The sequence below is a fragment of the Cupressus sempervirens genome, chromosome 10 (genome assembly GCF_028749045.1).
Source record: "Cupressus sempervirens isolate cs-2001-9-10 chromosome 10, ASM2874904v1, whole genome shotgun sequence".
Taxonomy (NCBI): Eukaryota; Viridiplantae; Streptophyta; class Pinopsida; order Cupressales; family Cupressaceae; genus Cupressus; species Cupressus sempervirens.
In genome coordinates, this window is record NC_143127.1 from 920,690,818 (window position 1) to 920,706,630 (window position 15,813).

Below are 15,813 nucleotides of genomic sequence, written 5' to 3' on the forward strand. Positions count from 1 at the left end.
AACAATCTCATGATTGACACTTAATAACTAATTGATCATATCAAATTGATTATGAGTTAGGCTTTGTACTTCATTGATCCTCTCATCAAGACTTATATTCATCATCCTTTTATCTTCATCAACAATCACCTTCTCTTCTTTAGCCTATTTATTTATTTAGTCACTTCACATAGCTTCATTGATTGTATTTCATGTTCTCATTTTAGTGATCTTATTTCTTCATTCATAATGGTATTCTTCTCTAACAGATCTTCTATTACTACATGAGTTTCACTAGATTTTTGTCCTCACATATGACCTCAATTATTTCTTCCTTGTATTGTGTGTAATTTTTCTAGATTTCCATCTCTTTCCTTTTCTTTAAGGATTCCTCTAATTTTTTCTTTGCAATATTGACTTGCTCAAATGAAATATGCAAATCAATATTTTGATTGCAATAATCTTTTTCAACTTGTAGGATCTCTTGTTCAATATGTTTGAATCTCAAGTGGTTAGATATATTCCTTAGAGAACTCAAATATGATACCAATATTGGAAATATAATAGGGAGAGTAAGATGATAATAGTGAATATGTCAAAGAATCTAGTATTGCATTATATGACTAAGAACATTTCTATCAAGTATCGCATATTGAGAGAGAAATTTGTAGAAAAAGAAATTAGATTGGAGTATGTAAGCACCAAAGATTAGATTGCAAATATTTTCACCATGCCTCTTCCTAAAGAGACTTTTGAGTATTTGTGCTTTATATTAGGGGTTATGCTCCTAACTACATCAGAGTAGATGATGCAAGAGTGCATCAGTCTAGTGATATAGAGAACTATTATTTGTCTAGAGTAAATACTAATGCTTTCTCTGTGGGGGAGTACCTATTATGGGTAGAGCCATTTAGGACTCTTGATGGATGTTATTTTGAATAGTGTCTTTGGACACTTGAGCAAGTCAGAGACATTTTTTGTGGAGATTAATGGTTGTTGAAACCTTTGAGATTGATATAAATGGGGGAGAGATAACAACATGAAAAATGGTTTCATATAAAGTACTTTGAAGGGAGATATTATAGATGATATAGAGAGAATGATTGATGAAGATGATTTGAAAAGAAAGGATAACCATCTTTTATGTTGGTATTCTTGGAACTAGATGTTTTTCATCTATGTTGCCATCAATACCAAAGGGGGAGATTTTTGGAAGCATGAATGGTGATGATACTTCTATGTGGTAATATTGTAGAAACATGATTAGATAATTATCATGAAAATATGTTACATTCATGAATGTTCTTGTCATTGATGTCAACATAACAGTTTTCTATGGTATCTAACAAAAGAACAGAGGTAAAGATCAAGTTGATAGATACATATAGTTGAGAATTTTCACTAAGAAAGGTTAAAGAGAGATATTAATAAGTACATAGTGTATAAAGATAACCTTAGAATCATAAAATATTAAGCCTAGATGAAGTTATGCAAATTTTGGTGAAGAATGTTCTAAGATAGAGTTTACAGAAGCATGTTCTGGTAAATTTGTCATACTTCTTAATAGATTTATTATTCTAAGATGCAAGGTTAAAGGCATGTAGAAGACATGTTTTAGATGACATAGCTAAGCTCACTCATCATGATATTACACATATGAAAATTTGTTCACGTTTCAAGGTGAAACATTAATGTTATTGCTAGGTATGACACATTCTTAATGAGGCCCTATTATAATTAATTAAGAAGGTGTAATAGCTGACTTAGAGAGTTATTTTATAGATTTAGTATAAAGGAAGAAAATTTTCCTTTATTCTGTATGAATGCATGAATGATTTCAAGAAGCACAAAGAGAGGAATGCATAGATAAGTAGAGCAGAGAAAAGTTGGAGAAAACTTCATTTTTGAGGTTTTATTATGAGGTCCATGGTTTGATATTTGGATCCAAGGTTTGTGACCTAGTCTATAATGTTTAACAATGATTGGTCTAGTTGACAGGACTGCGGAAAGAGATTAAAGCACAATATGAACAATTATTTTGCAAGGAATAATTGAGAGATTAGTTGGACAGTGAGTTCAGTGGTTTTACCCCAGAGGCTATTTGGACAGTGGTTCATTCTATCTTCTATAACTCTTAATAGGGATGGCACAACTCTTAAAAGAGTTGGAATATCCTAATAGGGATTCAATGTCTCCTATCAGGGACTCTTATGTACTAAATATGTTAATAGACTCCTAATATGGTCCATCCTCTAACAAGGAATAAATATATATCAGTATATCTTTGTGGGCATCATTCCCATCAACGTTTTCCATCTGATCAAGGGTTTTCTTAGTTAACAAATCCATTGTAATTATGGTTGCTATTTACTTTGATTGGATGGTTAGCATTAATTAAGGTTGGTAAATGTTTTAATTGGATAACTAATTCACAGCCCCCCATCTCAGTTATCTTAGTGGACTATTGTTTCTAACAATTGGTATCAAAGCATCAGGTCCTTAAAGAATAATCTTAATAGCTTTGGAAGATTAGTGATGAGTTATTTTAGAAAAGATAGTCCTAAATCTGATGTAGTATATTTTGACACCCAAAAGATGTAGATTCTTGGTGAGAGATTAGCATTGTCTATAGAATTAAGCATTGGGTTTCTAGATAGAAGCACAAGTAAAGAAAGATCTAGATCTGAAGAAGACATGAAGATGAAGGAAGGTATTGATCTACTTATGAAAAGAGAACAAGAAGGTATGAATTTTTTTTCTTGTTGGACATATAAAGAATTTGGTCATTTTTCATCCATTTATTCTAAGAGAGTAAGAAAATATAGAAATAGTTCACTTTCTGACGAAGATAAAGAATTTAAAGCAAGTATGGAAAGATTCTTGAATGATTATGATGATTAGAGTGAATTAAAAAGAGAATTATTAGAAGAGAAAAATTTGGTAATTATTATTCATGTAAATTTTGGTACTAAAGAGAAGATGGTAGATTATAATTTAAATAAAGAAGAGTATTTTGGAATTGTTAGACAAAATAGTGATGCATTCTTTGAGACTAAAATTTATTTGTAGAATGAAGGTGAAAAAAGGCGAGAAGAAAGTTCATTGTAACCTAGAATAGAGCTAAGAGTTGAGATAACAACTCCTACTTCTTGTAAGAATATGAAAAAGAATCATCCACCAGAGTAGATCATCAACAATAGAGATAAAGGTGTGATATCAAGAAGTAGAATCAGAAAACAACTATGTTTGATATCTCAAGTAGAACCAAAGAATGAAAATGAGGCATATAAAGATGACTATTGGAAGCAAGCTACGAAAGAAGAATTGGATCAAATAGTGAAGAATGAGATATGAGAATTGCTCCCTAAACCAAAAGACAAGACTATGATAGGAACAAAATGTATATTTAGGAACAAGATGAATGAACAAGGCAAAGTTGTAAGGAACAAAATCAAAATTGGTATGTAAAGGTTACTCACAATAAGGAGGACATGGTTATGCCCCTACCTACATCAGATTAGATGATGTAAGAGTGCATTAGACCAATGATATAGAGCACTATTATTTATCTAGACTAAATGCTAATGCTTCCTATATGGGGGAGTATCTATGATGGACAAAGTCATCTAGGACTCTTGATGGATGCTATTTTGAATAGTGTCTTTAGACACTTGAGCAAGTTAGAGATAGTTGTTGGTGAGATAGATGGTTGCTAAAACCTTTAACATTGATGTCAATGGAGGAGAGATTACAACATGAAAAATAGTTTAACATAAAGTAATTTGAAGGGAGAGATTACAACTGACATAGAAAGAATGATTGATGAAGAGGATTTGAAAAGAAAGGATAACAATCTTTTATGTTGGTATTCTTGGAACCATATGTTTTTCATTATGTTGCCATCAATGCCAAAGGGGGAGATTGTTGGAAGCATGAATTCTAATGATACTTCTATGGGGGAACATTGTAGAAACATGATTAGATCACTATCATGATTATATGTTACATTCATGACTATGTTTCTCATTGATGTCAGCGTAACCATTTTCTATGGTATCTGATAGAAGAACATTGGTAAAGATCAAGTTGATATGGGAAAATATTTGAGCATTTTCACTAAGAGAGGTTAAGGGGAGATACTACTAAGTGTCTAGTATATGAAGCTAACCTCAAAAGAAAAAGATATTAACTCTAGAATTGTTAGATAGAATGTCCAATTCAAGGTCATTATCTTCTTTAGAAACTATATGCATTCTCCTCTACTTCTTTTGTTAGTATTCTTTAGAATAACTAAGAGGGGGGGGGGGGGGGGGGTGAATAAGTTATTCAAGGTCAAAGAATGTCCAATTCAATTTTTTAACAAAACTATAGTAGGCCCATGCATTCGACTATTCATTCAAGCTTAATCCTTTATCTTAGCAAGCTACTGCAAATCAATATGCAATAATGAAACAGAAAGAATCAACACATAACACAAGGATTTATGTGAATGCACAATTTGGGTAAACCACCAGTAACATGCTACCTTCTTTTCTTACCCTTTTGAAGTGATGCCCTCTTAAAGGCCTGTGCTGTTAAAGGCTACAAAACACTATTAAATGTGACCTTGTCAAAGGATTTCAACACCCTGTCAGGAGTGTTCCTTTTTAGAGGACTTAAGAACATTCAACTTGGAATGTCACTACGTTAAAGGATTTACATAAGGCTATGAGGTCCACCCAAATCCATGGGAATTTTAATCACCTTCTCAAAGGTCTCTCCACTTAGCTATTAAGCTAATCTAGCAATGTAGGATTTCAATGTCTAATAAAATGGTAAGAAAGTATTAGAAAGCTTTTGAATTGATATAGATTGCAACTCAAACCTTGCAGATTTCAGATCACTCTTCAATTCCTCTTCCTTGCTTGGCTTTCCTTCCTTGTAGTTAAGACAGCTTGTTCACCCTTCAAGATCTATCTCCTTGAGTACATCAACTTGTATTGCCAATGCACACTATGATCACTTGATCAAATCAAAGTCACACTGCTCTATTGTTCCACATTGTGTCCTTTCTCTTGACACTTTTCACTTGGCTTCACTTGGCTTCTTCACACTTCTCACCTGTGACCACACTCTTTCTCACACATGACCACACTTGATTTCTGACCTGTAACTCCTTATAAAGAAGTTATGTTCTTTATTTCTCACTCAATTCTTCTTGCTCATCAACTTGAATTGACTTGAGAAAATGATATTGTTTTCCCTCCTAATTGTTTCTTCTAGAAACATTAAGATAAATCCATCTGTATTTGCTTGGAATTAGTTGACATAAAATTCTATGATACCAACTTATCATCCTTATCATCTTACTAGATCACAAAAATTAATGCAAAAAACTTATCATTACTGATCTAGCAAATCATTTGACTTTTTAACTAATGTAGCAACTCAGCATCATTGGATTACTAATGCTCGACACTTATTCTGTTACTCAGCTCCAACTATATTTTATTAGTGCTTGGCACCTGAAGAAATTTTCTTGACACCTATTATAGTTACCTTATGCTTGACACATGAAGTCTTTTGCTCAGCACTCAAAGGATTGCTTGGCACACACTAAAATCTAAATTTGCTCAGCTCCAACTGAGAATTTTCTTAGCTTCAACTAGCTTATTCGGCACCCACATATGAGCTTAGTTAAGCTTTACAAATTGACTTAGTTAAACCTTACATCTTTAATGTATTTGAGTGTTTCCATCCTCTATGTCTTAGAATATTTCATCAATATATTATTTCATAAATGTCTTAGCTGATCCATATACTTCATTACAATAACATAACTTCAACCTTTCTCTAGGTGCTCTAGTTACATCTTATTGGTTAGCTCCTCCTTGTTAATCAACTAAGTGATAGTACTTGGATCACTTAAGCAATTTTCATTCCTACAAGTAGCAAGTTTGACATCAATGACAAAAGAATGATTGAAAAAATTCTTTGGCAAATCCATCATTCAATGATCTTCAATCATTTCCAACATCTTCACTATTTTTCTTGGCTCATTCACAAATAAAGTATTTGTGGTGACTAAGGAGTTGTGAATGGAGATATGAATTATAGAATCAATTAGAGAGAATAGAGGAAAATAGAGAGGAAATAACTGATGCTTATTGTTAGAGAGGATCAAGTGCACATCAAGAAAGAGGCAATCTATTATCTAGAAAGGAAGTGTTAATCGAAGGATCAAGGCTAAGACATTCTAATAGGTGAATCAGTAAAATCTCTTACTAGAGTAGCCTTAACAAGTTTCAAGTTTTAGCAAACTTTTGTATAAATCTCTTAATCAAGTTCTTACTTCATTTTAAGTTGAATTCCTTTAGCCATGTACACTCCTAATAGGGTGTTGAAATCCTTTAACATGGTACGATGTAACAATATTTGTAAGGCTCTACCATGAAAGACCTTTCACAGGGTATATCATAGTTTATGATCAAACCTAGCAACCTTCATTGGATACACTTTACAACTGTAGCTGTTAATATTTATAAGTTTCATCCCTACCCTAGCTTTACCTTCTCCTTGGAGGGTTTCTGGGTAACCAAATACCTTGTGTCATATATGTGTTGAATTTTTATTGTCTTCATGTTATGGATGAACATGCTTAGTTTGGTATTTCAATATACATGCAAATTATGAGATTCACCACTCTACTAAGAGATTCACTTGATACACTAGTTAGAATGTAATTAGTAGAACAATCCTTCAATTTGTACTTGGCTACTAATGACAAATATTCCATTTCCAATATTCAATCATTTCAATACAATAGATATACTTTATCTCCTCTTTGCATTTCTCAGCCTCCTTAGTCCTCCAACCTTTTATTTACCTTCAACTTAGCAATCCTCTATCTTCCATCTTCAACTACACTTTGACAACGTGAAATTAGGGCTTAATCCATCCTTAAATGACCATCTAATAAAGCTTCTAGATCCTGATCAATGATCAAAATAACTCTATTTTTCTAGTTGACTTTTCCATTTTTATGATTGGCTAAGCCCACAACTTAGGGATCAATTTTTTTACAATTATAGGTGTAAGTACCTCTATCATTGATTACTTGATTATATAAACACACAACTAAAAAAATAGTTTGCCTATGATTTTGCATCATTCCAAACTCAAATACATTTAAATTGTGTTACTCAACTCATATAGCTTATGGTACTTGGCTCTTTTTGTTCTAACATGCCATCCTTTGCCATGAACTTGACTTGCTATAATTGATTTTGCAACCTTCTAGATTTATTGGCACATATTACCTCCTAAATCACTCAACAACCACTGAAATGCTAAATGACATTCATGTGTACTTGAAAACTATATTTGACTAGGCACAAACTAGCTTTTTTCACTTTTTTACTTAATAGCTTTGTCTATATGATGACTCATTTGTAGTTATGACCAACCAAAGTTTCCTAGTAAATGACTAAGTGTTTTGTGCTAATAGACATGTTTTCATTTAGGGTCAAAAATCACACCCTTTTGCATTAGTGGAAAAACACTTATCATGTTATTAGAAATGTTGATACTAAAACTTCATAACTTCAAAACTAAACTCCCCCTTTGGGTATATTCCATACCTTCATTTGGTAACTATATACATTACTCTATTCCTTAGTATAATTTCCCCCCTTCTTGTGATCTTCGATCTCTGTATATTTCCCCCTTATTTTTTCCATGATTGCCTTATGATAGTGACCTAGGGATGGGGAATTAAACCATACTTAGTAAAAAAATCAGATCCATAGTAGCATCCCAAATTTTCTTGAGTGTTTCAAGAATATAGAGTTTAATTTCCATTCTTGTTGCTAAACCATATTATCTATAATGGATGAATTTTGATTACTTTGAATAAAATTCTTAGTCTTGTACAAATGTTTTTGCATAACCTCCTACGATAACCTCTTCACTTATTTTTCTCTCTTTCAATAGTAACTTAGATTTCTTGTCTTGCAAGAATCTCAATTTTGAAAAATGTACTAATCTCGAACTTGCATCCAAGGTCAGTGTATCTTCACTCTATTGAAAATCAACATCAATCTTGTCCACCTGATATTATTTCTTTTGTAAATGATAGAATATAACATAGCTTCATAAATAATGTATTTACATTTTGAAAAATCTTATCAAAATAATTTACAAGGTAAGAAAGTTCAACCTATTTCATAACAATCTCTATTGCAACTTTCTCCACCAATTTGTTGTCAAAATTTCTCTCTGACCTTTGCATAATATTTTCTCTTGTATCAATATCAGGGTCATTCAACTTCTCCATAATTTGAACCAACTATTCAATGATTGGGGCATGTTAGTTCAAGTACTCAACATTAATGATTTCAAGGAATATATCTTGGATACCATTCAAAGTTTCTTTTGCTGAAATTCTCTCCTCATTTTCTCTTTCTTGGTTTTCTGTACAAATAGCATAACTAATGTTTTCAACTAATAAATTGTCAATTTTTTTTTTTTGGTTCCAATTGGGGATCACAATCACTTCATCTAAGATAATAGAATTACCTTCAATTCTCACTAGATTCTCTACACTTGAACTTTACTCAGCACTTGAAGAATTTTTACTCAGCACTTGAAGTTTACTTGGTACACACTAGATTTTGCACTTGCTCGATTCCATCTAAAATTTTTCTCAGCTTGAACTAGTTTGCTCAACACTCATAGATGAACTTAGTTAAGCTTTGTAATTGACGTTGATACAACTTACACTTCTAATGTATCTAAGTGTGTCCATCCTCTGTATCTTAGAATATATCATCAATACATTATTTCATCAATGTCTTAGCTAATCCTTATACTTCATTATAACAACATAACTTCAACCTTTCCTCTAGGTGCTTTAGTTACCTTTTATTGATTAAATCCTCCCTATTAATCAAGTAAGTGATAGTATTTGGATCATATAAGCAATTGTCATTCCAAAAAATTTCTTTTTCTTTATCCCCTTCCCCTTCGAGTTAGGGGTGCTATAGGTCAACATAGTCAAATGTATACCTCCATTGTATACACTTATGCTTAGTCTATGTGTCTCCTTGGTTTATTTATGCTCCACAAACATTGTTTGTCCTTTAATAGTAGTAGTCACCTACTATTCAGGTGCATTCTCCTTTTTATCCTCAATATTTGAATTGAGTTCACCTATAGATCTGGGTTGTATAGCCTCATTTTATCCTTCAATATGAGGTTTCTAGGTAATTGGGCTCACACCTATAGTGGATTAATCCACTTGATCAATCTTTATCTTTTCATTCTTCTCAATTCATCATTCTCATCTACATTTCCCTCATTAGCATTATTATGTTGTTCTTGCACTTGGATATTTTTCTCTTAATTGGCTAGTACAACTTATTTCTTGGCCTAACCAACACTTATATCTCTTTATCCTTGTTATTGATTGATTGTAAAAATAGGAATAGTAGAAATAATAGGTGTATTCTCTACCTCATGTATGAACTCTTATGCATTGATCTTTAGACAGTCCTTCACTTGTACAATCATAGGATTAGGGTCCAATAAATTCTCACAAGCTAGCATTTGTACTGACTTGGTTTGTACACGTCTTCACTTTTCTTCATTGCCTCAACTATGAAATTCCCTTAACACATTTTTGTTACTGCTCTTTTCGGGTTCATCATCTATGCCCATTGTTTCTATCTTTCCTTCACTCAATTGCACCAATTGTGATTTGTATTAGCAAGGTTATCTTGGCGATCATAAATATCTTTAGCATTATCTAATTCTGCATGTTCCTATTCATATTTTTCCTCCTCATCCTTTTGTTCATCATAAAATTTTTATCTATATATCTTCTTCCATATCATTTTTCTGTCCTCAACAACATTTTTTATTTTATTATTCAATATTAGGAAATCCCTCCTCTTTGGTACAAATCTATTATTGAACTTTTTGATGAATTTTACAATTTATTTCTTATTCAACTTAGGAATGACTTGGATAAGTTTTCTCTTATTTACCTTTTATTTTTCAATGCATACTTCTACTTTTCATCTATTCTACCATAGAGATCTTTGGGTATTATATTCCCTATTGCTAATGGTGTATACTTAAGTTAGCCTCATACCTAACATTTCTTCTTCTACTTTTTCCTTTTCCTCATTATTCAATTTATCAAACTTAATAAAATTAAATCCTGATAATCCTACACCGCCCCTAATATTTTTACACAACTTATCAATTATTTTGGGCTTCTTGTTAGGATAAACCACAGACAGAAATAAAAACTACATGCAAATATAACCAATAACAAAAATAATAGAACACACAGAAATGAACACAAGGCACCAAGATTTAACATGGTTCACCCAATCCCTGGGCTACGTCCACCAAACAGCAAGTCCAACCTTATTACAATCCAGTGATTACAACCTAATTACAATCCGTAATCCCTTACAGCTCAATACTGCCGCAAGAACCAATTTCGTATCACCACACATCAAAAAATACCCAACCCTAAGCCCTTTTTATACAAGTATTAAACCACTTTAGGGTTATAACATGTCGGCCATATGTCGGCCATAATATGTCGGCTACCATGTCGGCTACTTCCAACAAAATTTGTGAGCTATTACCCTCACAACAAAATTTTTCTTAGCATCCCAAATAGTGGAAATTGTCATTCCATACTTGTTCCACATTGCCAGTATATTAACCTCAAGTACATTTTTTTCTTTGGCATTTGATAGTCTTTACTTTGTTAGTTGTAGGGTAACCAATCACTTGACAAATAATTTTTGTTGCAATTTTAGCTAGTTCACCCTTGAGCCATAGCTTCATAATATGTACATGACTTAGGACAATCTTAATTCATTTGACCTTAAAAACCTTAGGGAAGTCTAAGGAATGAGTGCTACACCCTTAATATTGGTGTGTATAGGATTATGAATAGTCAATTTGTGGCTATATTAATCCTTAATTAAGTCATGTTATCATTATCATATTATTATTTATGTAGGCCTAGGTGTTATGTAGGGTTGTGTCTATTCAACCTAAGCATAATTAGGTATATGTAGGAGGTTGTGTGTCTTGTTTTAACATCACATTGTGAAGCGTGTTCTCATTAGAGATATTTGAAAATTTCCCCCTTGAAGTGGCTTATTACTTTGAGTTATTATCAAGTATTCCTATAATATTTCATATTATTTCTTCTATTGTGCAAGTTATTTCATTACAATGAGTGAGTGTGGACTTAGCACTATGTTTGTGCTCATCTTTATGTTTCCTATCAATACACAACCTATCATATGCATTCCTTAACTCAAAATCACCTACATGACCATTATTGCATGTGTAGCATGACCTTACATCATGGATCATTATAACCTTAGGTGGCATGGATGTCAAGGAACTATATACATCACCTTTAAATGAAATTTTACTTGACATGCTTTAAAATTTGGTGACTTTAGAATTTTTTTTTGAAAACATTACACATCACTCACCTTTGATGCCTTGCCCTTGTCAATTGTTAAATTCATTTTGAATAAATTGCACATCACTCACCTTTGATGTTTTTCCCTTCTAAATTGTCAAAATTGATGTCATTTTTGCATTAAGGGTTTCAAAGTTGAATAAGGTTCACTCACTGATAACATAACCTTCAAATCATTCTAATTATCAATGGCACATTGTGAGATCTTCACACAAATAACTTAGCTTCACTCTTGAATTGCTCCAACTCTGCTCTTCTCTAAAATATTGAATTCAAGATGATCAAAATAATAATAAAAATTCATAATAAGTGTCAAAAAATAAATTTTAGGGCCTCATAAATGCTTAGTACATATAGAAAATTTATGATAGTTATCTCAACCTTCACTATAGAACTCACCAATCATACTTCACAATTTCTTTAGCTCAGCTAGTACTATAACTCAGTCAATACTAATAATCACACTTGACCACATAACACTTTCATCCTACAATATTGGTACTCGACATTTGTAAACTTTTCTACTCAACTTTCATACATTACCAAGTTCAAACTTTAAATTTTCCCTTATTCATCTATCAGTATGCAAATTTTGGATTTTGCACTTTCAATATTAAGAACTAATTTTCAATCTTAGATTGGTTTTGGCATATGAGGATTACAAACTTAGTCATATGCTTAAAGTGTATGCCAAGTAAGTAGTGTATGTCGAGAATATGTTGTCAAATAATGTAAGATGAGTAAATAGTTCGTGCTAAGTTACTCCAATGATAAGGAAGTTAGTATATTCTGAGTCATTTAGATGTCAAGTGGACAGTGGATGCCAAGTCATTCAGAAGATGAGTTACATCTTTAAAGATATAGTGGATGCCAAGCATTAGAGGCTTCAAATGCTAAGTAACCAATTTTGGACATAGTTGTTTGTAATGGCACAAACACTTATGCAAGCTATTTTAGACCAAATTATGGATTGCTTTGCAATTCTAGATGATAATAATAAATCTATATTGAGAATCTCTATGCAATAAGTTCAACCAATCAGATTAAGGGATGTTCTAAGTAGCAAAATGGGTGAATCACAATCACTAAATCCCACCTAACCCTAAGTCACCTAAGTCTTATTAAGGAAGGAAAAATCTAAAGAGTTTAAGGAGAAGAGAGAGAAGTTTGCATGCACAAATAAAGCATTCATGGTGACTAACGAGTTGTGAATGGAGATATGAATTATTGAATTAGTTAGAGAGAATAGAGGAAAATACAAAGGAATTAATTAGAGAGGATCAAGTACACATAAGAAAAGAGGTAGTCCATTACCTAGCAAAGAAGTGTTAATCAAAAGATCAAGGATGAGACATTCTAATAGGTGAATTAGTAAATTCTCTTAATAGAGTAGCCTTAACAAGTTTCAAGTTTTAGCATAATTCTATATAAATCTCTTAACCAAGTGCTTACTTCATTGCAAGTTGAATTCCTTTAACCATGCACACTTCTAATAGGGTGTTTAGATCCCTTAACATGGTAAGATCTAACAATTTTTGTAAACCATTAACATGATAAACCTACCACAAGGTAGACCATAGTGCATGATCAAATATTGTAACCTTCAATGGATACACTTTACAACTATGGTAGTTAATATTTGTGGGTGTCATCCCACCCCAGGTTTACCTTCTCATTGGAAGGTTTCTAAGTAACCAAATATCTTATGTCATATATGTGTTGAATGTTTATTGTTTTCATTCTATGGATGAACATGCTTAGTTTGGTATTTCAATATACATTCAAATTGTAAGATGGATATGTGGTGAATTATTTAATGGATAATTTTTTGAAGGATTGATTCACCCCCTCCCTCCTCTCCCCCCCCGCCACCCCACCCCCCCAAGAGTTTACTTTCCCTATTGTATTTCCAACAATTGGTATGAGAGCCTAGTTCTCTAAAAAGGAAAACCTTGCATCTTTGAGGAAACATCTTGAAGATGGAAGTCTATAAGTTGGGAAAAGTCATTGAGAACTAGAAGATGGAAATCAAGCTTTCCCTAAATTAGTTGAATGAAGAAAGATATGAGTTGAAGCACTTATTAAAGAGAAAAAAAGAGAATAATGATACAAATTACCAAAAGGAAGAAATTATTGAATTGTTTGTAGATGGAAACTCAAGTGGATTTGGTAGCAGTTGTAGATTTGATGGAAAAGAATGGTGCCCTAACTAAAGAGGTGTGAAATCTTAAGATATAATAAGAATTCCAATAAGTATTTCTATGTGAGGTAACTGAGTAGAAAAAGAAAGATGAGGAAGAAATGTTCATGATTGAAGATGACAAAATGATACTGATCAACGAACTAGAAGAGAAGACATCCGAGGTATATAGGATGACTAGAATGCAATTGGAAATAATGAATCAAGTGATGATTTCCAATCATGAATTGAATGGTAAGGATATTGAGATCACAACCCTAAAATTACAAAATGAACAGCTGAGAAATGATCTAGAAAGAGAAAAAAAATAAAATTACTAAAAGTTTCATTAGACCTAATGAAGCCATCAAGTACTTTGATAAATTGATGAGATCCCTAGATCTAATAATGATACTAATAGATTGTGATGCACCAGTACTGAGGGAGGAGAATCATCTAAAAGTGGTGAACAAAGAAGCAACAAAGGTAAGAACTACAAACACACTTGTCATTATTGTGAAAAATTAGGTCAGAAAACAAATGTTTGTAGGAGAAATAATGAAAATTAGGAGCCTAAGAAAAAATTCATGGATTACCATCATAAGTGCAACAAGTAAGGACATCAGTCACATGAATGCAAAACTAAGACTACAAGAACACAAAGATTTGCAAGATATTGCCACAACTATAAGAAGTATGGAAATAAAGCATATAAATGCAAATCTAATGCCAAGTGGACATCAAACAAGAAGACAAAGGGACAACACAATAGAAAACCCTACAAATGAGATTAGAATGAAAGGTATAGTTGTCACTATTGTCAAGAGTATGGACATATTGTCAAGAATTGCATTAGAACACATTTTAGAAGTGACTACAATAGATGGTTGAGTCAAACTACATGTTTTAACTATTTGAATACTAGTCACATTAGTAGGAATTATCCAACAAGGTCAAAAGCACCAAGTTGTGAATTCAAAAAAGGTAAAGGGAAGGTTGATGTTGAGGAAGTCAAAGTGTAGATGAACAAGACATGGAAGAAAAATGAAGATTTCAATAGATCAAATGTAGATGAGGTCACTTCATTTAATGGATTGGGTGATCACATCAACCCCAACTAGGTAATCAAAAGGTATGTGGGATTGATATTGCATTAAGATATCTTACATCAGTTCTAAGAATATAATTTTTGAAAAGATTATATATGCATGAATTAAGATGCAATGTATTGGTTAGAATGTACAAAAAATTTATAAATTTTGATAGTTTTCATGTTATTGCTAAGCATGATTTTTTTTTGTTGGTGTCAAGCTATTAAAGGTAATAGTATTGGTTGAGCTCATTGTGCTTACTGAGTGTAAAAGAAAACATGTGTAAGCTGAGTTAGTTGAAATTTCTATTAATAGCTAAGCTTATAGTTGTGTAAGTATTGAGCATTTATTATTGAGTTTTAAGGGCTATACGGTCAATTTTTGACTCATTTTCATTCATTTGAAATTGAAGAGAACATGAAGAGAATAAGGCAAATTGAGGTGAAGGATTCAAGCATTTATGAATTGGATTTAGCTGCTGCTTTTCACTAATCATCAGATTCATGAGGTATTTATCTTGTGTCGAGTTACATTGTCTGAATTATCACAAACCCTAATTATTTGATATGGTGTCTAGTTCTTCTACTAATATTAGGAAGGAAGAAAAAGAGGTTTTAAAATGTTCAATTGATAAGAAATGAGATTAAACAACCATCCTTCTGAGATATTCTCAAGATTGCATACAAGGGATATCCAAATGGTGTGTTATAATTGATAACATCATAGGTTTTGATGACACAAGATGTAAGATGTTGCTACACTTGTAAGGTTGGAAGTATAGGAGACATGGAAATCAAAAATTTCTATGGAAAACTATGTTTTGATGGAGTGCTGAAGGAGGAAAACAAGATTGTAGAGAGAAAAGGGTTAACTTGTGCACTAGATTTTCTAAATGTATTCAAAATGAAATGGATTAAGATAGTATTGAGAAGAATACATGATCATTCTACATGATTTGAAAATCACCCTAACAAAATCATTCAACAAGTAATAGGGACACAAGACCACGCAAAGTGATCCGAAGGAGGTAATTAAGAAGAATATAGGGTTAGTATAGAACAAAA